Raw genomic sequence first — 27,862 nt, 5'->3', positions numbered from 1 at the left:
TGAATACAAGTTATTGTCCTTTGCTTTAATGCCTCTGAAGGATGTGAGTGAATTTAAAAAAATTTTTTTTTTCAATTCTGTTCAGTAAATGTTGCTCAGCCCCTCTGCAAAGGGCCAAATACAGTGCTGTGTTCTAGGGATTAGGAAGCCAATCACAGTCTACTGTTGGCTTGCTGACGGTTTAGTTCATCTTGACTGAATCCTAAGGTTGGGTTACTGATCAAGAAGACAGATAATTCAAAGTTAGCAAGACCCCCAGCACATCTGGGCCTGCCTGGTGCCTGACCCAAACTCCTTTCCAGAACCCGAATCTTGCCTTTGGTTTTGCTATGATGATATTTGCCCAACAGTGTTCTCAGGTGTTTAATTCAACACAGATTTATGGAGCACCTCTAGCATGCCAGGCATTGTGCTTGGTGCTGGAGGACAAAAAAAGATGACTTCAAGGAGGAGTTTGTCTTTGAGGAGCTGATATTCTACGAGGGCAGTCAGATCATACACTCTCCCTAAGAAAGGATGATCAGATAATGCTCAGGAGAGGTGGATGAATGCTATGTGGGAGAAACCAGCATGCTGGATTTTTCAGTCAGAGGTGTGTTGCTAACCTCAGATAGATTCGGAGCATGTCAGGAAAACACTTTGGGATGAGCTGAATTAGACTGTTTATAGGTTCTTGGGATTCAAAAAGGTAGTCTAATGGAGTGAGGGTACTTTTTAAATATGTGGAAGAAAGAAGAGATTATTGGAGAAGACATCTTAACCTGGGGCTTCTAAAGTCATTAGATATTTTCATCTGTAGGTAGCTTACATTCTCCATCTCCATCAAGGATGATGGAGGGAAGTGACGAGAAGATACTGGATTACAGGGACCCCTATGCCATTCTATTTCTAAGAATGGTTTAAAATTACTTGTTTTCTCTAGAGTTTGAATAGCACAAAGGTAGAGAAGATATTTGTGCTTTGGTACATTGGCCAAATCCTTCTCACTAGTTACATTTTCAAGTTAAAAAAATGAAGTTCTTCTTCTTCTTTTTTTTAATATATAGTTTTCCTTTAGTTCTGGAAAATTCCCCAACTGAAGAGAATTGACATCCTGGTAACTCAATTCCCCCCACCCCCCCTTTTGAGTTCTGACCCCCAGAAAACCATCACATGGCAAAGCAACTGATGCAGCTTGTTGGGTGCAGTACTAAAGATTTTCTGTATCCACAGGGGAAGTCTGAGTCCTGGGAGGGATTCAGAGATCCATAAGAAGGTGGTGTTGGAAACCACCTGTCACAGCAAAAGAAATTCCGGATTCCAGCACAACTCCTGGCTCTTCTAATACCTGGGCAGGTACATTTGGAGGCTGTGGTTAGGGAGAGGAGATTTGAATGCTAGATTCTACAGAATCAGTTCTGGGCTCCAGACCAAATTCTCTATCACCCACAAAGAGTTTTCTGCTCATCTAAGCACGCACATACCTCCATCCTCTGCTTTTCACGGAATTCACCACTCATCCTAGCACTTCCTCACATGCCAGCCTTTCCTGTTATTTAAGGGTGCCAAGCACATATGGCTTGGCTCCTCTGCAAGAGTATAAGAAGGTGCAGGTACAATAACTCTTGTATGTACTCCCTACATTTTATTGTAAATGCTTCGCCGATGCTCTGTTAATGTTTACAGCATTTTGCATTCAACTGAATCAAATTGACACCATTCATTCTAGTTTTCCCTGAATTTCCCACCATCACAAACTGCCCTGAAAGTTTTCCTGTTCTTCTGTTCTTGTTAAGCTCCTGCTGCTTCCTCAGAGTCTGAAGGTTCTACATGCACTTTCCTTCTCTGGGACTTCTGGAAAGACCCCAGTGTTTAGGGTCATTTGTTGGCCTTTCTTGTTTTGATTCTTCTCTCTAGCACTAACTTTCAGCTTCTTTCTGTTTTAATCAGTGGAAGCTTAGATGCACTTCACCTAATTTAGATCATTCTGGTGATTTGCCAATACCCCAGCCTTCCTAGGGCACTGTGATAGGCTGTCTGCAGATCTATGTCTCCTCGATCTCCTGGTGTTCTCTCTGGCCTTCTGAAGCAGGGAGAATGGACCACACTGAAGCTGATCTTAGACTTAAGGAGGCAAGCTCACAAATCCCACAGTGACCTGTGTTGATGCCCATCAGTTTGAAGTAGCTGCTCTTCCTTCCCTGTGGGGCCCCGTGTTCTGATGCAAGTCCTGGTCCCAGTGAGTGACAGGTGCGACCAACGGCCGCATGAGTTGTTTCCTTTGGAAACCACAGCTGTGAGTAAGGCTAACGGATGGCAACGGTGCCACTGGGCTCTCTGGGAGCAATGCGCTTGGCCATCTTCAGCCTCAGGAAGGGCTTGCAAACTTGATGAAAATAACTCAGGAGGCTGGGTTTTGGTGGCAATTGCTAGTATTCTGGAGGTGGGATGTACCCAGGAAGGAGTCGGGGTTGGGAACCAAGATTGTGGCATCAAACAAACTGGATTAAGGGTCAAGTTCTGCTACAGCTTTGTTACTTGGGGCTATTATTTGTAAACCTCTCTGAGCCTTAATTGCCTACCAGGTAAAATGAGGGTAATGTCTAGTTTTTAAGTTTATTGTGAGGACTGATTGAGATAAAGCACTAAAACATTTTATGTCTGAGACATTTAATATTCAAGAGATTTTAGTGATTATTATTATTATTATTTAGTGATTATTATTACTACCACAAGGTGGGAAGAGATATACACTCTCTCCAGAGGCTCACAAGTTTCCTTCAGCTGAAGGAGCTGCCGGGTAATGGCAGTGGTGATAGTACCTATATCATCACTTTGTTGTGAGAATCAAGAGTAAGGCACTCAGAATAGTGTCTGACACATCGAAACACCATAGTATTAGCTTTCATTATTTTTATTACCCTCATTATTTTTGTTTACTGAGATCCAAGGGCTTTATTCTAAGATGTTGCCAGAGAGTTGCCTTGTATTGATTTGGAACTGGAATTTGATAGGGACTCCCAAAGCAGAGGAAGTGGCAACAGCTGTCCTAGTTAGTTTGATATTTGAAATACTTTATTCTAGAATTAATCTCTCAGATGGAACAAAAAGAGGAAAACCATGGAGCTTTCCACAAGAACAGAAACTAGTTCATTTCACGATGTGACCCTATTTTCATGTATTGATCCTTGGGAGCTGGAGCTGTTCCCTTCCCATCTCCTTCGTCTGGTCTGTTGCATCATCTTAAGCTGCAGCTTACAGAGTTACCTACAATAAGAACGCATTCTTGAAATGGGTATTTTGAGCCTTAGAATACTTGCTGGTTGAATAATTCCAACCATAGTTTTCATGGCTGAAGTGGCTCCTTTTTTTTTTCTTTTGTTGTTTAGCATTCAATTTTTTTTTTGTATTGTGTAACATTAATCAGGAGACAAATGTGTATTCAAAAGAAATGAAAATATCAGAAAACTCCAACCTGAGAAATGAACATACCTTGGAATGCATGATCAAACTGCTTCTGAATAATTAGTAGCTTTATACTCTATACATTCCATGCAATATTCCTTTCCTACATGGAAAAGTTTTTGTCTGTGTTCATCCTTTTCATGCTCTGCTTAAATATGGTTTCTGGATTGTGTTCCATGTCCCTGAGGCATGCAGTCCAAGGGAAGGAGCCAGAACTGCTTCTCAGCCTGGCATGGAGGGGAATGTTTTAGTTTATTTTAAACATTAACCACCCAGTGGTACAGTAATTTGTTTTTGGATTTTAGCAAATTGGTTGTTTTCTACTACCTTTTTGAGAATTTGGACACTTCTTTATTTTTTTTCCCCTGGATTTACATGGAGATTCAGAATGACTTGGGGAAGAGCTAAAGAAGACATATTGCTGTTAACAGATGCAGGACGGACACCACCTCAAAGGACCAGCACCCTGAAGATGTGAGTTAGAACTATAGTCACACTGGTCATAACACCCTCTTTGACTCCTAAGGATAGATGTTCTGGGTGCCTCTCTGTACCTGGAGATAAGGTCAAGTCAAACGCAATATGGAGTTTGTAATGAATTCATAGGATCATCCACTTAGAAGATTGGGTGAAGGATGTGGAAATTCCCTCTCACGGCATGCAAGGGCTAGAATGAGGCCAGCTCAGAGTGTGAGCCTGCTTCCAAGGCAGGCAGGGAAAGGTGGAGACAAGGGATTTGGCCCCTGATGGTGAAGCATGAGATGGAGAAATCTTCATTTCATGTGCCCCTTGGCCTCAAGTGTGGAACTGGGTGATCGTGTAAATGAATTTGGAATTGAAAGGCTTCAGCTCATAAGGGGACACATAGCCAAAGAGCTTGCAGAAGATACGCTCTTCTACTAAAGAAGGCAGCTCTTCTCCAACATTTATTATAAATGCCTGAGACTGGTGGGAACTTAGTAGAATTGCCCAGTTAACCCTCTGCCTCACAGTAGGCCTCACGAGAAGAGCTGATCTTGACTTGTGTTTTACATCTCCCAAGGAGACACCTTGTGAAGATTTCCTTATGTCTCATGGTCAGGAAGTTTTTCCTATGGTCTAAACCATATTTCTCTAGCTATATTTTCAGTTTATATCCTTCTCGAGCTGCCCTCATTCTTTCCTCCTGGATGTCTTTATCTTCTCTCTTGTAAGACCAATACTAATTACTTTAGTTCTTTCTTTTCCAAGGGGATGATTTCTCCTAAACCTTGTGTCATTTTTTGAGTCGCTCTACCCATATAGGTATTTTTGTGGCTAGAAGGAGAGTCCTTCTGGGATGGTATTTTTACCCCCGGGTGGATCTGTGCTGTGAATAACCTGAGCCATTCTGGAACCATCCCCAGACCGGGCAGGTGGCAGCCCCATTTGCTCTTTCCTAAGCGCCAAGGCAGAGAAGCAACTCTGGCTCCTTCTCTCTGGACCGCATGCCTCCGGAACACGAAACTCAGTCACAGACACCATATTTAAACAGAGCAGGGAAAGGATGAAAATAGACAAAAACCTGTCCATGTGGGCCAGGAAAGCTGCATTTCCAATATGCTGTTAGCAAGACCCTGCTGAGATCCATATAGCAAGTAGTCAGGGGATGGTGAGCAGTGTGGCCACCCATGGGTTCATTCCTGGACATTGGGGTGCAAGACACAGGGAAGGGGCAAGGTCTAGGGCAAGATGAGTAAGTTAAGACCTTTCCCGAGAGTATGGTGTGGTAGGACTTAAGCAACTTAAACTAAGAGAAATAGCACAGTCCACAGAATTAAGGTCTGGGCTTTAATGGTGGAGACCAACCATTTGAAGGATTCTTCAGATAAGTTTTAGAAGTCCAATATATATAAAAAACATCAAAGATTTGACCAGTGTGCTTTTTCCTGTGGTTCCTAGAGTTTATAGCTAGGGCTGAAAGCTCAGGACAAACACAGCGATGAGTGGCCACGTCTTCCCAGGCTTCCAGGGAGATGTCAGTTCAGAGAACAAGCCTGATTACTCCACTTCCCCAGTGTAAGAGCCAGGACAGCAGTGTTCATGAAGTTCCCCCTTGCCACCCCTGAGAGCTACAGAAGATGGATCCTGCCTTTGCCATGGGTCTCCTGGCTGTCCATGGGTGATTGATGATAGTAGGAGGAACTGACTTCCAGATACTGCTGCACTGAAAGTGTGTGGGTGTTAATCAGAAAATACGGCCAAAATTATGTGGTAATAGCACCCTGGAGAGCTGTCTGGGGGCCACTCCATGTCAGTGGGGCAGGTTGATGCTCCCATCCAAGCTCAGTGGACCCAGAGATGATGAGTTAGCCTAACAGTTCTGGACAACAAGGAGATGACCGTAAAGTCTTTCAGCCAATTTGGGCGTGGGCTGCCTCTTTTCTTCTTACTCCTCCAACCTGAAGGAGATGATACCCACAAGAGGGAGGGCTGGAGCATGTTTCTGAGGAGCCAGGTCAGACCTCCTGTCTGCTCTTTACTACTGGAATTGAGCTCCAGTCTAGGCTCAATTCCTATGAGCCTATGTCATCTTGAGCTTCTCAGAGCCACAGTTAACAATAAAGGTGAGATCCTCATCTCTAGGATGAGGAAGGGGAAGAGGGAGGGAAGGGGAAGAGGAAGTTTAAATTAAATGTGAGAATTAAGTTGAAAAATGGACAGATGCAACCCCTGGGAAGACAGGTGAAGAGGGCATGTGGATCCAAAGAAGGTAGCTTGGGAAGGGAGGACCCAGGCTTGGGTAGGAAGGGAGAATGCTAAGAATCACTTTCTCTTTGATCCCAGCTTGGCCTAAGGCTGACACTGACTTCGAGTCAATCAACCTCAATTTGCTCTAATGAAAGAAGCTCATGGGTCAGACTGGAGGCCTCTACTTACGTTTAATGGACTGGCAGGAAGACCCGGTCCTTCATTCAATTGTGGTCAGGATTTCAGGCTTATTTTTGTATTGAGTAAGGGTCAATTCCAGTTCAGTTCCAATTCCAGATTCAAGTCTCATTTCTTGCATACCTCCTACTATATATTTGGTCCTGTGCTATGCTCATTCATCAAGAATGAGGAAATTGGATAAGATAAGCCACATCTACTCTTAGCGGCATGTCTTTGTAGATACTATTATCTTCACTCATTTCCCTCTTGCCCAGCCCTATCCAAGACTACACACATATTACACTCCTCCAGGAAACCTTTTCACACCATTAGCCATGGGACTCCAACCCTGAAAGCTTCCTCATAATCTGTATCACTCAGTTCAGCCCCCTCCGGGTGGTCTCGTTCATCTCATCCCAACAATCATATGGAAATCAGCTCAAAGACAACAAAGACATGCTGCCAGGAGTGGATGTGCCATGTCACGCGGTCTGTTGGTGGAGGTCTCAGCTTCTTAGTGAGTTTGGCTTTTAGCACATCCTAGAGAAACCCCCTTTATTGTAACTGTGGCTCTGAGAAGCTCAAGATGACATAGGCTCAGCCACCTTAGGGACAGCTGGCAACGCCTTAGTCCAGGCCTCACTCAAAACTCAAGGAGCAAGTGTTCTATGAGAGAGGAAATGGAAGTTTCTAGCTCTCTTAAGGCCTCAGCCTAGAACACTGGCTCTGTGTCACTTTTGCCATATTCTCTTGGTTGCCATGGGTCACAGACGCTGCCAATTTGAGTGGAGGGGATTGGATTTTGCCTTTCAGTGGGAGGGAATAGCAAAGATTTGTGTTCATCTTTAATGTGCTATATCTTGATGAGAATAAAAGCATGTTCATAAGCTCAGTATGTAAAACAGAGAAGGCAGGAGATTGAGAGACTCACTCTTTTTTTTTTTTTAAGTTTATTTGATTTTTTCAGTAATCCCTACACCAAATGTGGGGCTTGAACTCACATCCCTGAGATCAAGAGTCACATGCTCTTTTTTGACTGAGCCAGCCAGATGCCCTGAGACTCGTTTTTCTGGTGTCTTCTTTGAGCCCACACTCCCTTCATAAGAAGTCTTTGGAGTTATAATTTGAATTTGAAAGCTATAATAACAGCTGTTTGGTGTGTGAGAATAACTGAGGAAAGAAGCACTGTATATTTAACAGTAATTTCCTCCAGATACTCTCCCACCTCGGGACTTATTCTATTCAGTTGACAGAACTTGCCCTTTGGGTTAGTGCTCTGGTCATTCTCAATGCATATTTTTGTATAAGCTGTGTGGACACCTAAAGCTGCCTGACTGTCAACCAAGCTCCATGTTGGGGAAGGCATCCTTTGGGACACTCTGAGAGTTTTCCCACCTATTATCTCCATTTCACCATACCAAGAAGGTTGTGCCTCCCTTTGTAGCCTAGAGCAGAGGACTTTATTGATAGAGCCCTGCCCTTTTTTGTTTGAAATTCTGAGCAGGTGTTATCTGAGAACAAGCAGGTGTTTGTAGAAATGTGACCTTGAGCCCTGGTTACTGACCTGCTCTTTTTTCCTGGTGACTTGTTTTTCCTTGAGTGGGATTGGTTTCTATGAAATGGCTATGCAGCCACACTGTCTCATCTGGACACCACCACCCTATATGTAGGCAATCTCTTGCCAGAGGCAAAGACATTCCTGACTGCATTTTTATACCTTTATCGTATAAAGAGGTAGAACTATCCCTTGTCACCCACAAGTTTGTGCACAAAAAGGGGCAAATACAGTATATTCATGTTTGTAACTTCCTTAAAGAAAGTTATACCCATAGGAAAGAAGGTGCCTTGTTCCAATAATTTTTTTCTGTTATCAGGCTAGAAAATAGAATTTAGTCTACCCTGGGACGTTAATGGGCATTTCTGAAAATATATGGCTAATAGGAAATAATTTAGAACAGAGAATCTTGGAACTTAAGCCAGAATCCTACACTTCATCCTATTTCCATTTGTCTAATCACTATGGAGATGTGTGTATGTGAGAGAGAGAGAGAGAGAAAGAGAGAGGATGCACATTTCTGGACCTTTATGCAGAGTTAATGATTCACCCTTTAGGGCTCCCAGGTCCTGAAAAGTGTGAGTTTAAGTTAAACCCAGAAATAGGAAGTATTTATATCTATAAACCAAGTTCAACATTGGCATTTAAGTTCACATGTCTATATAAACCAATTGACAAAATTATATGTTGGAGTAATTTTCTAGAAATGTCCCACTGATGGTAATGCTATCACAAAATTATAAATTTTATCATCAATCCAGACCCGCAGGCTCTGTGCAACTGCTAGAAATAGGGCCAGTAAAAAGCCACTACAATTGTAGGTAGAAGATCAAGTCTAGTCACACGTCAAGTTTATTTTAGGATTTAACACAGGGCTTTATCTACTCAGACCACATGACCCTGTACGTCATTCAGAGTGTTCAGATCCACAGAGAATTTTTCAACTTGGTTACACCTGTGACCAGGTGGGAAAAAAAAAATGGAGACACCCAAGGGTCAGACAGCAGTGAACTTACAGGGGAAGGAAGGACTGGGCCAGTCATGAGCACATTATATGGTTTGGGCCTTTCTAATGAAGTGTCTTTCTTCTTGCAGTATCCTAGAAAGCACAAAGACGGGAGCCACATGTATTTGATCAGTGGCAGATATACAAGATAGGACATAGTGTATTGACATGGTTTCTTTGGAGCTCTTTTAGGTTGTTCTTGTTCCTTATGTAACTAGTTTTGATGGAGAGTTGACATACCCTTTTATTGATCCTCCTGGCATCCTCCCCAATATTTCACCTGCCTAAAATCATGGAAAACACACTCTAACCTTTTTCCCAAAGGCAACAGTATACATGATGCTCTGGCATTGCACGTGGTGGTGTAGGGGAGAGGGGAAGCCACATTTATTAGGAAGCCCTAGGGTTTTCAGTAGAGCACAATGCTGAACAGAGAGGCCCCCCCTTAGCAATCACTTGAAGCAAAATGAGCTTCTTTGAAATAGAAGTGGCCCTGTAAAAACACAAGCAGGTTCTGCAGTATCAATTTGGGGCATCCAGGAATGCCACATAATAGGAACTTGAGCACACCTGATGGTAACCATATGGCAGGTTCTGATGACTGACAATAGGTAGAGGTTGTAGTAATTAATGAACATGAGACGTCGTTTGTGGCCCCTACAATGAAAGAATGGAGAAGGCAGTTCTTTCATGAAGCCAGGGATGTGCCCGGAGTGTGTTTCTAGACCAGGACTTGGCCGGGCACGTGTACTCTGCGTGTGAACAGGTATAAGAGAAATGATGCTGTGGAAGGGAGGCCTTGGATCTGACTGGAGAGCTACTATCATTCCTGGGGCTGCAGTAGGAAAATGAGTTTGCAGATCACCCTGGCTAATCCTGCATCACTAAACTCCTACACCTTGCTGGCATTTTTAGTTTGACGTGGGAGAGATTCCAGGTAGAAATCCAGTTAGTTGGCCTGGTAGGAGTACAGGACTTCATTGTTTGAGGATGAGGGTTTTCTGGGTGTGATTTTGCCATTTCTGGATTTCAGGGCACGATGCCTCTGTTTACTCTCCTGGGGGTAACTGTGTTGCCTTCCTTGAGGTGTGCTCTGAGTCAGAGCATACCAAGATTTGGCTAGCTTCTAGCAAAGGCAGAGGAGGGAGGCAGTGCCTCATTGTTTTATTACTTCTTTCTTGGATGTGGGCTGGAGTGGGGAGGATGGGAGTGGGCCAGGCAGACGTGGGCCACGGGAAGATTCCAGAGAGACTGACTGATCTTGTCAAAAAGAATAAAGGTATCCAGTCCCTGGCACCCCCCTTCAGCACATGGGCATGTGGGATCGAGGCAGTCACTGTGAAGTTTTGCGGTTAGGCGTTCCAAAAAGAAGTTTCTTCATGATTCCTGATTGCTTAGGACAGATGTAAGCAATACCAGCTGGGGCCCAGCAAGCCTGTCTCCAGCTTTATTGTTTCTGATTTATCGGTGGTGTGTCCGCCTTAAAGAACTGATCTATATGCCCTTTATTGCTAGCCCGTTGCATAGCCAGATAGGAGAGTTGAACATTAACAAGTGAATTTGCTTTCAGTAGCTGGTGTGTGTGTGTGTGTGTGTGTGTGTGTGTGTATGTGTGTGTGTGTGTGTGTGTGTTTAGCAAGATAATAGTATCTTGCTCAGGGGCAAGTGACTCAAATTTCTGCAAGAAGATTCTCATTCTTTTGTCTCCCATCATGAATTATCCCTAATATATTTGAAGCTGCCTCCCTTACCAGAACCAGCCCGAATCCATAGGCTGTTTTGTAGGTACCCTTGGTAAGCAGTGAGAAACTCACTTGGAGCCAGGCTGGAGGCACCAAGCGCTGTGTATTGCAGAGACATTTCAAGTCATCCCTGGTGGACAATTTGCACTGTGCGGTGTTAAAAGGCTCTGTGGCAGAGGTTCCGAGAGCCCCTCACCCTCCCTCCTTGGCAAGCCATGTACAAATGATGTGCTCTACTCACCCTGCCTGGGGTTTCTGGTTCAAAGTGAAGAGTCCGAACTCTCAAGATGTGTAAAGGGAAAGGTTTTACTGCCTAGTGGGAAATGACCATCGAAGTTAACTGTTTGTGGATTGACAAAGTAGCAGATGGGCTGCTTTCACCCAGGGGCCAAGTGAGAAACTTTTGGGACTTTTCCTCAAGGGGAAGGGGCAGGTGGTAACAGATGAGTGACTCGTGACTTGTGACTCGTGACTTATCAGTCTGGAGTTTGACCCATCCATTCCTCTTTTGGAGGAAAACGAGTGATGTCCTGCTACAATGACTGTGCTCTCTCTGGAACACTTCTTTGGGTTGGAGTTTGTTTTCTGTGGTTGTGAGGTATTTTTTCATTTGGATAGTTATTTCCTTCTGCACTTTCTTGATTACAGGTTAAAATAAGTGGGGGAAAGGGAAGTTTGAAAGGTGAGTGCCCAGTGGCACCAAACCAGTTCCTGTCATGCAAATGTGGCCTTGTCAAAATGTGAGTTACGAGTGGAGAGAGTGGAGATACAGAGGCTCACTCCTGCCTGGTTGGAGATGAAGAACTAGATTTTGATTTCATTTAGGATGCAGGTGTACACCAGGGCAGCAGAGGAGTTCAGCCGACAGAGTCTTCTCCTACCACTTTTAATGAACAGTCTCTACTGTCTTGTGTATGAAAAACATTGAGGAAAAATTTAATAGTTTTACACAATCCCTGAAGCCTGGTCCATGGCCAAGATGCGTTAGCTTCTAAATCTTTAACAATATTTTCCCCTACCAGAACTAGGGCAAATTTTTATAGCATTCTCAAGTGCATGTGCTCTCCCTCTCTCTCTCTCTCTCTCTTTTTTTTAATAAAAACCAAGCATTAAAAAAAAAAAAAAACGGACAAGACTAGTGCTATTTTATTATCTCCTCAGATTATTTCAAGATTGTACTGGAGAAAAATGTATATCCCAGTTTGGCTCAATCAGAAATGAGTATGGGCTGGGTAGGAGACTTTCCATTTTCTAAACTATGTAGTTATGTACATAACTATGTCATGTTGGGCATGTAAAAAAGCGTATGATGTCTTTTCCCCAAGGTTAATATAGGTCAATATCATAAAGAGTACATAATCAAGTGTTAGAGTGAGTATTATTTTGGTTATTGTAGGTTTAAAATATTTAGATCATGGATTCTCTTCTCCCCAAGGATACAAGGATACTGCATTCAGCACCTTTCTTGCTAGAGAGGACTGAGCATTTGGTTTTATCAGACGGCATGGTAATGAAGCTATTTGGATAGAAATAACCTCATTACTATTCATTTTTGCTGGCTGTCAACTAATTCTTGAACCTAGGTTCCCCTTTCACTTGTTGTTGTTGTTTTTTTTTTTTTTCCTTGCCAGATCAAAACAGGCACAACAAACAAAATAAGAAGATGCCCTTAGTCCCTGAAGCTAAGGACAAATGCAGACGGGTTCTGGCCAAGGAACTGTGTTGGGGGTGCTTGTCCCCCTCCTCTGGCAGTGATACCCCACCACTGCAGGCAGTGTGGAGGACTGGCCCTTCCTCCTCATGCTCCTTCCCTAAAAGACATACGATTCTATTCAAAAGGGAGCAGTGCCTTTCAAAGATAACAGTCATCTCCTTTTTGGAGGGTTCTCCTCTGTCTTTCCCAGCATGGTGTAATAAAGAGCATCTTGCACTAGGATTGAAGAGATCCTGGCTTTTTTTCCTAGCCCTGTGACCTTGAGTGTATCATTGAACTATTCTGGGCTTTGGTTTCTACATGTACTAAGGGGTTTGGCTAGGTGGTTTTCTAAAATTCCTTCTGGTTATAACGTTCGGCATCAGCCCTCTTCCCATTCTTTCAGTTTTAGAGTAAACTTTTAAATTTAGAATAGTTTTAGATTTACAAAAAAAAAAAAAAAAGATAGTAGAGTGTGTCCATGTAGGTCAGTCACCCCCTCTTGCCAATGAATAAAATTTTCATTACTTTAGTGCATTTGTCATAACTAAGGAACTGGCACTGACAGATTACTGTTAACTAAAGTCAACATTTTATTCAGATTTTGCTGGCTTTATAATGTCCTTTTATTCTATTTCAGAGTCTCATCCAGGATACCATTTAGTTGTCTTGTCTCCTTAGCCTCCTCAGGTCTGTGTCAGTATCTCAGATTTTCCTGGTTTCTGATGGCCTTGACAGTTTTAAGGAGTGCTTGTCAGGTATTTTGTAGAATGTCTCAATTAGGGTTTGTTTGATGTATTTCTCATGATTAGACTGGAGTTATGGGCTTTTGGGAGGAAGACCACAGAGGTGACACGCCATTCTTACAACATCATATCAGTGGTATGTGCTATCAACTGATAATGTTAATTAACTATGATCGTCTGGCCAAGGTAGTGTTTGCCACATTTCTTCACCGTAAAGTCTTCCTGTTCTCCTTCTGTGTTCTACTCTTTGGATGCTAGCACTAAGTGCAGCCCATACTCAAGATGCATGGGTAGCAGGGCGTAAGCTCCACATCCTGGTTGGAGAGCATCTACATAAATTATTTGGAATACTTATGTAAGGGAGATTTATCTCTTCCACCCATGTATTTAACACAATCACTTATTTATACCAGTGTGGACTTGTGGATGTATATTTTATTTTATTTTTCCAGTTTTATTGAGATATGATTGACATATAACATGAATATAGACTATAAATTTTGTATTACAATCTAACACTATTTTGTTCCTCAGATTGTAACAGTTTTGGCCATTAGGAACTCTTTCAGGTTGCCTTCTGTATTCCTTTGACATATCCCCATCATTTTGTTTTGTGAGCACTTCTTTGCTTTCTGACACTGCATGGAGCTTTAGATTCATCAGGTGTATTCCCTACCCTAGCCCTAGAATCAGCCATCTTCCAAGGAACTCTGATTCAGTTTATTGGAGGATGGTGTTAGACACCTTTGGTTTTTAGGATCTAGGTGGAAGTGAGATGTTCCATTTTCTAAAATATACCTTTTATGTATGTAGCCGTGTCCTTTTGGCATACAAAGAAATGTGTGATGTCTTTCCCCCAAAGCTAATACAGGTCAATATTGTAAAAAAGAGTATATAATCAAGTGTTAGGATGAATACTGTTTTGGTTGACATGAAAAGGAAGTATAGGTTCTTGTAGCTCAAACAATTATAAAACACTTTTATTCTCTTCCTTTTTCTTTCTTTGCTTTTGTTATATTTTGTTAGTCTTTGTTGGAATTGGGAAATGTTAATTTATTTACGTGGATATGTTAACAGTGTGAAGAAATGCTGCTCACTTGAGACCTGGGCCCCCAAGCCATGCAGACTCTCCTTTCTGGCAGAAATGAGAAGTGTTAAGGGCTTCGAGTATTTGGGGAAGGATTCCTGGAGGATGTGGCACTTGACTTGGTACTTGAAGGATAGGAGCAGTTTGGGGCAAGGGAAAGATTCTTGTATGCCTCTTTGGGAGAGTGGTAGAAAGAAACTAGCTCAGAGATGGGGTCCTAAAGGACTTATTAAATGTCACTGTTCTTAGAAGACCTGAAGTCTATCATCCTTCTTAAATCTGTGATGGATTTCTCCAATATTACAAAGCTATAGTCCCTTAATCCAGACCCTTCAAAGTGTTGACATTTAGTTGAAACATTCTTAATGTTTTCTATATGAAGGGAGAGGGAGCCAAGTGAACCCATGCAAATAAAGTCATAATTATTAAATATCTGCTGCATAGTAGAGATTGGGACAGATTGTATCCTTTATACCCATGGTGGCTGCTGCATTCTTAGGCTCTCCTGTATCGTTTAGTGGTACTTTTTAAACTCTTGGTGTTCTTTTGTGTAACAAGTCTTGGAGAGTCTGTGGAAATGGATTTTGCAATGTTCTTAATTTTTCCCCTGGAACAGAGTAGCCACAATGAATAGGGCCAGCACTGGTGCACAGACTCTTAGATGGATGGAGTCTTGTAAAAGTGTTCATTAGCTTAAGCTGGGTCAGCACCACATAAAATGATCTCCATCCAAACTGTTAGGTCAAGTGTGTTTACTTCAGACCCAGGTCTTTAGGTCTTTAAAAAAGTTGGACTGTGTTTTTGTCCCAATAAAAATGACTAGAATTTACCTGTTATCTTTTTTAAAGTTAAGCCCCACTTGACCAGATGCTTTTCTTTATTCATTAAGTAGTTCTATGTGAGTTGACACATTGATAGGAAATAGGGCTCAGGACGAAAGAAACCTTTTCACACACTAGGGAAGAAAACATAAGGAAATAGAAATCTTCCTCTTCCACATACTAGCTTTACCACCCCATGAAAAGAAAGCTTTTGGCTGTGGAAGATAGAAGAAGCTTTGTTTTTGATGATACTATAATAACACTTAATTATACTTATCTCACTGCATGGATTCACGTAAACTTTGAGTCATACGTCATCCCAAGATATAGAACACTGTACAGTAAAGGCATAATATAGAAAAGTAGATCTAGAAAGCCACAAGCCAATGTGAGAGCAGGAGTCCACTGTATTTTGTGCTAGTGATACTCCTTTGACTTGGGCAGCAGAGACAGATGGGTGGGTGTGAAGAATTGTCTCTATCCTCTCTGGTTATGTTAAAACCCTGTGTTTGGACAGCAGGGTGATTTTTTTTTCCTCCAACTGTTGAAGTCACATTCTCGTGGAGGACCCCATCCAATGCTTCAGCCTCATAGTTCCTGACACCTCTTTCTCGAGCAACCTCCACCTCAACTTCACTTTTGCAGCTGCTCCCATAGCAACTACTGGCCCTTGTCATCAACTGGAGTTGCTCCATTTTTGAAATCCTGAACTCTGAAATTCTCCTTTCTGACCACAACCTCTGATCCTTCTATCAGTCCTCACTCTTTCATGCCCTTGATATATGTTCTTTGGTCTCATTGGGACTCTTGGTCTCTTGACCTTTCCTTATGTGAGCAGTATATCACTCCCTCCTAACTCCATTTCTGTTCCTACCTTGTTTGTGCAACCATTTCAACCCTGCTCTCACAAGCACGTTCAGTTCTTTTAGTCCTTTGACTTGTTTTATCTGTCTTTCTAATCTCTGGCTAATAATTTCTCTCTTACTCCATCACCTTCTCCCTCCCATACCTCCTTCCCTCCCCCCATCCACATCTCCCATCTTCTTCTCTCCTTGTCTCCTCCTCTTCTGTCTTCTCTGTATCTGTCTTTGTCTCTGTCTCTCTTCATTTCTTATCCTCGGCTTCTAAGCACTATGGAAGAAAATTTTCTAACTAGGATGAGCTAACCTACCACATTAAAAATCTGTGCTTTCCAACCTCATCTAGATGGTGAAACTGTTTGGAAATCCCAGCGCCAGGACTATGGTGGGGGCAAGTGAGGTGTCTAGAATGCAGAATATGAAGAAACATTCACTGTTGGAGCCAACTGTGCATTTGCTGGACGCTGAGAATGAGTGCTTCCCTAAATTTTGTGCCCTCCATGCTTCACTGGCTCATTTTAGTCCTGACCCTGACATTTACTCATCTCTAGTTGCCTCTATCATGTGCCACTAGGGTTAACCATTTTAGTCTTCATCACTGTCCTCAGTCTAGCTGTTCACTCATACTGGAAGATGACTTTTTCTATTTCAATGAAAATTGCTAGTTACCAGATTTGAATTCCCTCCACTTCTATCTTGCCACCAAACATACTTAATCCCTCAGCTACTTTCTTTCATTCTGTTTTCCTTAAGAGATGTTCCATACTCTTCCACCTTTATTTGTGGTCATATCACTTCATGAACCCACTAGAATCTCACCATCAATTGTCTTCTTCCTTTCTTGCATTGGCTTCTTGTAAATATTATTGAGTGTCTTCTTTACTAAAAAGAGTCTTTTCTCAACCAAACCTCCCATTTGAGCTAATCCTAATCTCCAGTGTTTGTGAAGAATGGTCTACACTCTTCCTCATCCTCAATTTGCTACCCAAGTAATGTCTAATTTTTTATCAGACATATGCTCCCATCACTATAACATGTATTCTTTTGCAATTGCTGGTGATCTCTCAGTGGCTACATTCATTGATTCTTGTAAGTCTTTATGTTATCCAACCTCTCTGACTCTGCTCTCCCTGGTTATGAGATGTTCCATTCTGGTTCCCTGCTCATCTCTCTGGCGCCTCTTCCTTGGTCACCTTTTCTGTATTTTCTGATATCCCTTGCACATATGGTCCTCATATGCAGCTGGTTCTCAACTTTCATACTGGGTCTTCTTATTTTACAGCACCCTCTTCTCTTGAGTGACTATCAGACTTGTGGCTTCAGCTACCACCTGCACATCCCCTCATGAAACCTTGTCATTATTTCTACCTGAGATTTCCAATTGAACTCTGGTTTATTTCTTCAAGCACAGTATTTCTAAAACCAAACTATCTTTCTTTGTAAATCTGTTCTCTTTTTATATTTTCTCCTCTCCATGAAACCATAGTTATTCACCCAGCTAACCAAGTTAGAAATCTAAAATAATTTTTTAAGAAAGCAAACAAAATGTTATTCTTTATTTTTATAAAGCATTCAAAAAGCCCACTACATACTTTTTTTTCCACCGCATACTTTTTTTAAAAAAAAAAATTGTAATTCCAGTATACTTCACATATAGTGTTATATTAGTTTAAGGTGTAAAATACAGTGATTCAACACTTCTAACCTTGCTCAGTGCTCAACACAGTAAGTGTACTCTCAAACCCCTTTATCTCTTTCACCCATCTCTCCACCTGCCACCATCAGTTGGTAACCATCAGTTCTCAATAATTAAGAGTCTGGTTTCTTTTTTGTCTTTTTTTCTTTGTTTTGTTTCTTAAATTCCACCTATGAGGAAATCATATGGTATATGTCTTTCTCTGGCTTATTTCATTTAGCATTATAACCTCTAGATCCATATGTGTTATTGCAAATGACAAGATTTCATTCTTTTCTATGGCTGAGTAATATTCCATTGTGTATATATGCTGTATCTCAAAATAATTTTTGAATTTTTCTTTTTCATCCCCCTTCATACCTAACTAGTTGGCCATCAAAATTTTTTTTTCAGATTTCTACACTCTGTTGACATCATAGTTTAATCCTGTATTATTTCTTGACTGAACAATTTCAGTAAGCTCTAACTGGTACCTTGGCCTTGCCTATAGTCCTTCCACTTTACATCTTTCTGAAACACCAGGTTTGGTATTGTTATTCTCCTGATCAAAAACCTTTGGTGACTCTCTGTGACCACGTGCAACTTAGATCCAAATTCACTAGCGTGGTATTCAACATCTTTATGATCCACCTCTCTGGGCTCCTTTCTTACTTCTTCTTTTTTAGCCACATATTCTCTGGAACTCCAGCCACACTGCTTTATAGTTCTCTTGTCTTACACAGACTTTATCCAGTCTTCTGTTAAAGCATATGTTTATTGTGCTAGAGATAGTAATATATATCTCTGTTCTGCAAGGCTTTGAACTTCTTAATTTCAGGAGTCAAGCCTTGGTCATGTTAGCAACCCTTGTGTTTAACATGGAACTTTATATATGGTAGGTATTCAGACATGTTTATTGAAAAAATAATTGTTCCTACAGTACCTAAATGGATAACTTGGGCAGTTGCTTCTTTTTCTTGGTCTAAGTTGTCTCCTCTAAAGAGAAAGGAATTGGACTAGAGGGTCTCAAATTTCACTAAATTTCTGTGATACTGTGGTGGCAGGGGACATATACATGAAGCTTATACCAGAAGTCTGTTGAAGCACTGCAGAGAAACAACTTGTGGAGAAAGCAAGGAAGAGGAGTAGGGCAAAGATAAAAGGGAAGATAAATGAGAAGAACATTAAGGATGAAAAAATAGCCCTGCTGAATCTCATGCCTTCAGAATCTTGTAAAATTCATTAGTAAACATTTCTGACATATCTGCTATATGAAGGCCATAGTTCTACTTACTGTGGGGATCATAGTACAAGTTGAAGAGATGATTGTTGCCCTGAATGAGCTTTGCTCAAGTCCATGAGAACTGTAGCTATACAATGTTATGATTATCAGGATGCTTGAGTGAGTGTTTGAAATTATCTAAGATAAGAAGACCTGAAGAAACAGAGTCTTTTGGGGGTAGATGGGCATCCTCTTAGCCAGTGTAGCCAGTAGCATTTATAGTCTTTTTGTGTGATTTACAAAATGGTATCCTCTCTTCTGGCTTGGATGATGGAGTGTGGAGTAGATTTTCCATTTCCATTCCCCACTGGCCTGGGGCAAAACTCACACAGCTCTGTGTGGAGATGCTGCTCCTTGCTTCCCTCCCCGAGAGAGGACCTAACAAGGGCCATTGACACTGTGATGCCCAGATGTCCCATGAGGCTCATTGTTCTAGCGGCTGGCCCTCACAATACTGATTCAGTCATGGTGGGGTTGATCAAACATGTACAAGGGTCACTGGGAGCTCAGTTCAGTGTTTCTTTACTTTTCCTTCCCTCCTGCGTAAAGTAAGATTACAGGACTTGGTGATTCCAGGAGAGTTCTTATGCCAAAGGATTGATGCTGGTAATGGAACTCCCCTCCTCTCTACCTCTTCCTCCATACATACCCTGCCTGCCTGGCCTCAGCCTGTGCAGGACCCTGCTGTTGCTGTAGCGGTAATGGATGTGCCCAGAAAAGTTCCAGAGGCTGGGTTGTGACTTTTGCTCTGCTGGACACTCTGGCAGACCTGGGGCTGGCCAAGGGAGGGGCCCCTGAGGGGACTGTGATGGGAGGGGACTTTAGTACTCAGTGTCTTGCTGTCTGCTGTGGTTTTTGGCGAGTAGGAGAGAGCCTGTGAGTGAATAAAGGGCCTTCCAGTGGACTCAGTGACCTTGCTGGGATGCCAGGCCTCTGTTCCTTCCTCCTCCATTGCTCATTTCTCTCTTTCCTCTCGACTTCATTCCCTGGTGGGCCGGCTGGGAATCAGCGGAGGGAAAAAGTAATTGAAGTGCTTAAGAGGAATTGTTTGGGGTAGGAGGAGGCAGGGTCAAAAGGAGAACAATTAAGAAGCGATGTGATACAACTGCGCAGAGAAGAATTTAGTATGAATATAATGATCAATTTCCTAATAATTAGGTCTCTTAGACGGCAGAATAGTTCCCCAAGAGGCAATGGTGGGAACCCCATTGCTTGGTCATTTCTAATTAGACTGGAGAAGCACTCACAGAAAATGCTGCAGAGGAAATCCCCCATGCTGGGGGATGGGCACGTGACCCAGGGGGGCCTCCACTATCTCTTATTTCTGTGATTCATTGATGAGCACATAATTCACTGATTAGTTAGGCAGCCAAACTTTAAAGGGCTTATTGGTTTCTCACCTCAGATCTGGACCTTTTAAATTGACCAGATCTCTTATCTTCAAAAGGCATATTCAGGGCAGGCAGTGACCTAGGCCAGGGCAGATGTTACCTCATTTCTACCAAATAAGTTTAAACGGAGGAACTGGGCTCCATTCTTCATTCTCTATCCAGCGGTGTGGACAAATTTGAGGTTTTACCTGGTGATGTCTCCCTCTGCTTGTGGACCTGCAGGGTACTTATGAATTTGATTTGGAGAAGAAATATTCTTAACCAGCATCTATTTGGTAATTGAGTGCTCTACCAAGAGCCAACATAGCATGCTGGTTAAGTGCACTGGCTGTGGAGCCAGCCCATCCAGGGCTGGTCCTAGCTCAGCTCTTTGAGATGTGACTTTGGACCAGTTACTAACTTTCTATGCCTATTTCCCCCTCTGTAATATGGTGCTCATAAAAATAGCTACCTCATTTGGTTGTCGTGAGAATTAAATAAGTTACTATTGGGAAAATGCATAGGACTGTTTCTGTCAAGTACTTGACGATCAGTGGCTGTTATTATTGCTAAATTATAATCACTGTTGGGAAATATGTCCTCCTTTAGAACTCCTGAATTTGTTAGCTCTCTATTTACCCTATACTGTTCGGAGTGGATTGACTCTTCTGGATGTCATTAGCCATTTGGGCATTTGTCCCAGCTGTCATTTCTTGAGTCTCTCCTAGGGCAAGGGGAGAGACAGACAGTCCTTGCCCTCAAAGGATAAATGATCTTGTGTTTGTACATGTGTTGGGGAGGGGGGATGTGGATGTTTGGGGTAGAAGAGAGCAAGAGCACAGATACTAAAAAGTTTGTGGAATGCCACAAAAGACTCTCTTGTGGAAATACCAAAGACGTGTGGCCAGCGGTCCAGGGCAAAAGCATCATGGTGGAGGTGGCGAGGAGCAGGCCCTGACGGCTGGCAGAGAGCACTCTTGGTTGATGTGGAGCTGGGCGCTTGACTAGAGTCTCAGGTTCACAGAGGACAGGCCAGACAGACCCACATGATGGTATCGTGCAGGGCCTCAACTGCCAGACAGAGAACTTCTGTTTCCTTTGGTGGGTAACAGGGATCAAGAGAGAATTTTCAAGTGGAGAGCCCAGAGCAGAGTTGTGCTTTCCAAAGGCCCATCTGTGCAGGGGTTTGGAGAAGACAGAGTCTGGGGCTGAGGCGGTCAGACAGGAGGCCCAGCGTGCCCCACAATGGTCTGTATGCAGTCGGGCCCTGGAGCTTTGGCTTTTCGTGTCCAATCCTAGGTACCTTCCCTGGGTCTCCTAACCTACCCAGGGCCAGGAACCTGGCTGGAGTGCACAGGACCACCTTTGCGAGAGCCCAGCATTCATTAGAACATGCCATTTTGTCTTTTCCTTCCAGGTTTACAGAAGCAGTACAGTGGGGCGGTTCCAGAACTGTGGGGGGCGGGGAGGGGGCTCTATGGAAGTGATGCAGGCACACCTCATTTCTTCAGTCTCTCTCATTTAAGGCCGCAAAAGCTGTTTCTTGTAAGAATCAAACCCAGATATTTATTTGGGGACAAGGAGACATTTGCTTTGTGTCCGGTGGAAGATAAAGAGCCCTTGGGTGTCCTTGGAGAAAAGAGGTGGCTGAAGTTTGTCATTAGAAGGAAGGAAGGAAAGATGCGAGGAAGCAGTGGAAGGAGGAAGGAAGCAAGGAAGGAAAGGAGACAGTTACTGGATACCCGTGCCCGGATACCTTGCCACGCACACCAACTTCTACTTTTTCATTCGCCGCATCCTAATTCCGCTGTGGCAAAGAGGAAGACGGTGAGGCTTGTGGGAATGAACTAACTTTTCTGACTCAGAGCCCCTGTTCGTCTGCCTCAGGATGATCCCTCAGTAGGCGGCTGTGTGTCGGGCAGAGACGCCCAGGCAGCCCCCAGGGGGAGTCCCAGCTTGAGGCTGGGCCTCTGCTCTACCCTCTCCTCCACCCTGTCAGTCTCTTCAGGGCAGCAGAAAACAGTACTGGACGGGTGGGGGTAGGAGGTGGACCTCATGCCCACGTGGGTCTCCACGTTGCTGGCCTCGGGGCGTGGTCACCCTCGGCGTGACCTTCCCTCTCCCTCCTCTTCGAGAGCCTGCTGCCTTCCTCAGTTTCCCCACTGCTGGAGCCTACAGAGCAGGGGGGGAATGGGAACCACTCCGGCTGCATCTCAGCATTCCCTCCGTGGCAGCCTGAGGACTGCTGCAGAGAGCCCACCACCTCCCCACTCCCTGGGTCTGGGCGGCATCTGTCAAATGTAAGGGGCACAACTATAAACTGTCTTCCGACGGGCAGATGTGTGCTGTTGCCAGCCTCGACGGTGTTGAGACGTTCACGTGGCCTCTGCTTAGAAGAGGAGCCAAGAGGCTGTTTGTCCCCAGTGTGACATTTACTTTTCTTCTTCTTCTTTTTTTTTTTTTTTTACTACTTTTAAATTCCAAGATTTTCCCTGAGTTGCTTTCTCCCCTTTTGCCTGAAACCGACATGTTCTTGAATATTTTCTCTACTAAGTGTCCTACAATCACACCCATCTCCTGTCTCCCGTGGTTATCTTTCTCTGGTTCCTAAAGCATCACAACACTCACTCTGCCTTTCTGAATACAGGGATTTTGGGGGGAGAATCCTCCCCCTACCCCCATATCTTTGTAAGGTTCAGGTCATTCTCTTTTACTATAGAGAGTTTGTGTGTGTGTGTGTGTGTGTGTGTGTGTGTGGCTGAACAGGAGGCCCACTTGTTGGAGGGGAGTGGAAGGTTCTGGTGCTAATTGAGGCCATGCGTTTTGTACTTGGGTGCCGGCTGGTGAGGCAGATTTAGAGGACTATCGGGAATCTTAGATTAAATACCATTAAAGCCAACTTCTTATACCCCTGCTGTTCAGCGCACACGTGGGGAGAACGGAGATCGGATGTTCAGGATTCTTGTTTGGGAAAACCATATGGAAAAACCACACAGCAGTAAGTCTATAATCAGGGCTTACAGCATGTGGCCTGTTGGGTGCCAGTAGTGTTACTTCTCCCCCCCCGCCCCCCTCCAGAAGGTCCATGGGATTTGGTTCTCTGATGAGGAAACTGAGCCCAAGAAAGGAGGTCTTGTCCACATGGAGGGTTGGGAGCACATTTCCCCTTTGTAGTACTCAAAAGTAGAGTTCTCTAAATGTTTTTTTTTTTTTTTCTGTAGGTATTAAAGTTATCATTCTCAAGGTGTTTTCATATATATTATGTTGATCCTTACAACAATCCTGTTGGAAGTGGGTAGAGGTTTTATATATCCCTTTCCATTAGAGGAGAACGCAGCCTCCTGGAGAGGGGTTTGGTGACCTGGGCAGCATGAGCAGGGGTTGGCTACGAATGGAGGGCGGTTTGTGTGTTGCACAGAGGTGCCGGGCCAGCATGGTGAGAAGAGCCCGGATCCAGCCTGTGCTCTGAATCCAGTTGTGTGCCTAGGCATGGGGCTATCTGCTGGGAGAAAGGGGCACCCTTCTCTGGTACCACAAAGGCTCAGCGTGGGCCTTCAGCGCCCTAGCCTGGCCCTACTATCCCTGACTCTTGAACTAGTTCCGTCTCAGCACACCGCCTCTCCTTTGTCCCTGATTATATACTGTGGTCCCCAAGGCCTTGGCATTTTCATGCTCTGAGCAACCTTGTTAATTCTGTGCTATCAGTGGGAAAATTTTTCTTATTGGTCAAGATGGGAATGTGCAGTTGAGCAATGTTCCAACACAAGAGGAGTTTATAAGTGGAATTAAAATAAATATAGGGTATTTATCTTGGGGAATATGTGGTAACTCAGGTTTAGAATAGCATGTTTACAACATGTAGGCACTTCTGGAAGCAGTGAGTTCATTTCCTGCTGGGCAAAAGATCTGTGCTTCATTCAGTAGAGTGGCATTTGAAGACCTCCTATGTCTACTGTGGAACATAATGATAAAGACCCAGGGTCTGCTCTCAAGGAGTGCCCAGTCTAATGTGAGAATTAGAAAGAAGTTCAGTGATGGAGAAGGCGGTCCCTGTGCTGTCATTAGGGCTGTAATGAGGGTGAGAAAGGACAGAAGGTATAGAGAGAGGTCTGTGGCCACATCACCCTGAATGTGCCCGATCTCATTAGAAGGTGTAGATAGAGCAGTGATATGTGTGCAGCTTGGGCGCAGACAGTGCAGGGCCAGTGTGGCGAAAGAGTGTGAAATGGGGGCGCAGGGAGACTGCGGGAGAGATGGAGCTGTTGCCCCAGGTCCAGGTGGGCACTGCAGAGCTTTGGACTTTTTCATGTGGGCAGTGGGTGGCCAACGAGGGATTCAAAGGGGCAGAGCGAGGGGGTTCTTTTCATATGTTAGCAGGAGGACCACTCCGGTCACAGTGTGGAGCGTGGAGTGACTGCAGGGCGGCCAGCCCAGGGGCAGGAAGGTTGCTGCGGGGATCAGAGGAGAAACACTCAGGGTCTGAAGGGAGGAGGTGACAGCAGAGCCCTGTTAATAATTTTTAGGTCAAGTTTTTGAACGTCTGCCAAATGATAGCATGCATTTTTTATTTCCACCAACCCCCCTGGAATGGACCGACAGACGTGTCAACTCACTTGAGCAGAGAGGAGTGGAGGGAGGGGGAGGGAGAAAGGAAGAAGGGGGTGTGAAGAGGGAAGGCCAGGAGAGGCTCCTTGAGGGGGTGCCTCCTTTTGTGCTTTTCGCAGAGGCATTTTTGTTTTCTTTCCTCCTCCCCTTTGAAAGAAGGGTAAAGACCAAATGAAATATCTGCAAATGGCATAAAAGCAGAAATGGGATTTTTAAACAGAGCACATTAACAACATTAAAAGCTTTTGTCTGCATGACAGCCAAATGAACATATAGGGTTGTGGACTGGAACAGTTTATATTGTAATGGCTTACAATACCCCCTGCAATGAGAGAATGCATCATTTTTAGAACTATTTGATTCACTTAATATACAGGCTGATGCAAACTGTATATAAAAAACATGTAAAACAGCATCAATGAATTTCAAAGCGAGCAGCAGATTTTTTCTTTGCAAAAACCCTGTCTTCTATGAAAGACTGGTTTTAAAAAATGAACTGTGTTAATGACACGTGTAAGCTTGATGCATACAAAATATTTTTTCTTTTTTTTTTAATGGCCTGCAGAATAAATTTGAGCATCAACACAATGCTTCACAGGCTTAACATTTCTCAGCTGCTATGAATCATCAGCGCTAATGTATTCACAACAGACGAGGACCAACTGCTGCTATCAAAGGACTTGCTTGAATAACTGTAATAACTGGAAAATTATTTTGATAGCCTGAAACAATCTTATATATCACAGAACTTTATTAAAATAATATCAAATCAAATTAGCCTGTATCCCCATAATGAATTAAGTAACAGGTTATGCTGATATTAATCTCAGCTAGCTTGCAGGCATTGCAGCAGGAACATTTAATAAGTTGGTCCCTGTTGCTCTGAACTAGCAGAAATCCTCGAATACCCATGCTTATTCAGAGAAAATACATCAAAAGGCTCTCTCTAAATAATGTGCCCATTTTTGTGCCTTTGGTGAAATTATTCATAAGGAGGGAAAAAAAATCTTTGGAAAATCTCCTGAGAATTCTGATTAGCTGTTGACCTGTAGAAGAAGCTGTTTTTCATAATCCCCTAAACACTGTCTAATTCTTGCCTCAATCAGCTCTGGAAATGCTGGCTTTACCTTAAAATAATGTGATAATGTTTTCTTATCATCTTTAAGTGAGACAGGCAGTGGCAAGATGGTTCTATCACTTTATTTTCCATATCCCATAGCATAGCTCCGATTTAAGCCCTGATCTTTGATCCTCAGCCATTTCTGGATGTGCTGGTATGTGGCAAAGGGGTGGGGAGGGCGAGGCTGTGAGCCTGAGTATGTTTGCTTCATGCAAACGTTGGTGAAGAAGTGCCTCTGCATTCGGTGCGTCCCTGTCCTGTTGGTCCTGCAAACTTTTCCAGTTCCACCAGCTTTCTCCATTTCCAAGGGAATACAAAAAGAAAATGAACATGAAAGCCAGAGATGTTGGTTGAGAGTGCGTTAGTCACAATTAAAAAAAAACAAATAGACATTAATGGGGCAGGGGAGGCATCTACTCCCATTCCACCGAGTTCCCGCCTGCCTAGGTCTCCCTCCCTTATTCCTTGAGTAGTTTTTCTAGGTCTCGCTGCCCTGAGAAGACCCATGTGCCATACTTCAGAAATCACCGCTTCACCGTGGGTGGGGAAGGCCCTGTTCCTCCCACATCTTCTAGCACAGGGCATGGCTCCGAACGCTCCATGGCCAGTTGTGGCATCTCCTTTGTCAGATGGCGCTGGGCCAAAGCCTGTCCAGCAGAGTGAATTAACTAAATAATAGCAATAATGATGAAAAACAATAACAATTTTGATCCCTTCGATTGAGTGGCACTTGAGCCACTCTGTTTAAACACGGTCTCCATCTCTTCTCCTGGTCTCCAAGCAGCGTTCCCGTGCCCATCCTCGGAGGCCCTGTGGCTCACTATCTCAGACCCCGACTCCTGAGGGACCGAGTGGGTGCCCTGGAGCTCCCCTTGTAGGTCAGCTCACAAGTTGCTAGAGGAGAAATGTGTTTTCTTGATGATGATGAGAACCGTGATGAGACATGGCCCCTGTGCTTGAAGAAATGGGATTGTAAAAACTACCTGAAGTGGCTGAACTTTTAACTGTGCTAATTATCTGTAACTACCCCTGGGAGCCAAGCTCCCCATAGCGAGCTTGCTGGGGCCTCACAAGTTTAGCTATTCTGCAAGTGGCACCAATGTTAGAGTCTAAACAGACAGTGTGACCTTCAGAGATTAATCAGTTAAAGCGTCCCTTATGAAGCTGTTTTAGATTATTCTTGACAGTAGCTGTTTTTGACAGGAGAAGGTCAGAATCAAAGTCCTTTTTCAACCATTGTAGGACACACGTCTGCATCAAATGTAGCAAACATGCAGAAATCATTGAGGAAAGGTGCGGGCGTTGTTTTTAACTCCCCATTTTCATGCTTTCCTTTAAAGCAGAGACGTTTGGAACATGACAAATGGGGAAAAATGTTTTCCACCTGTATGCCCAAGCCTATCTGTGGAGACACATAATACCCCTTTGCGCAGAGTCTCTAACATATTTGAACATTTCCCCCTTTGATGTTGAACCACGGGTCTTAAGTGCGCTCCCCACAGTCCACTTTTACTCTGTGAGTCAAATTGAAGTTCTTGAAATGGGGCCGATGGCTTTGCTGGAGTGTGAATGTGCTCTCATTCTATAAGAAAGAGTAACCCAATCAGGGCATTGTGTTTCAGTTTCTTTTATGAAATAAGTCACTTTCTGGCGATTGCTGTTTGCTTTTGAAAGCTGTAAGAGTCAATTTGGGGTCTAAGGGGCTGGAGAGGAAGCCCCCAACTGCTGACAATTGCTTCTTCCTCCGTGTGAGTTTGAAGCTATTGTCCAGACAAGAGAATGTAGGGTAAGTCTGGCCTGATGCAGGGAATTCCTTATTTCAAACACACGTCATAGTGTTTTCTTCAATTCAGTTGGATGAACCTAGGTGTATAAGAGATTTAAAAGCACAAATATAACTCAGTCCCTTTATCAGCGATCAGTTAAGAATCAATGTATTTTCAAGGAAAAAGTAGCATTTTCCCTTT

General features: G+C 43.5%; 1 long non-coding RNA gene across 1 annotated transcript; it reads right to left on the bottom strand.

Annotated features, from left to right (window-relative positions):
* Positions 1–3,032: 3,032 nt before the first annotated feature.
* On the bottom strand, positions 3,033–7,004 carry LOC118355883 (uncharacterized). Its single transcript, XR_004819184.2, has 2 exons — positions 6,343–7,004; positions 3,033–3,246 (listed from the first exon to the last, which is right to left on the bottom strand). It is a non-coding gene; the product is annotated as an uncharacterized LOC118355883 (long non-coding RNA).
* Between the last annotated feature and the right edge of the window lie 20,858 nt (positions 7,005–27,862).

Source organism: Canis lupus, chromosome 10, assembly GCF_003254725.2.
Source record: "Canis lupus dingo isolate Sandy chromosome 10, ASM325472v2, whole genome shotgun sequence".
In the NCBI taxonomy this organism is placed as follows: domain Eukaryota; kingdom Metazoa; phylum Chordata; class Mammalia; order Carnivora; family Canidae; genus Canis; species Canis lupus.
The sequence above is the reverse complement of the archived record's forward strand: the minus strand, read 5'-3'. Positions and strand labels throughout refer to the sequence as shown.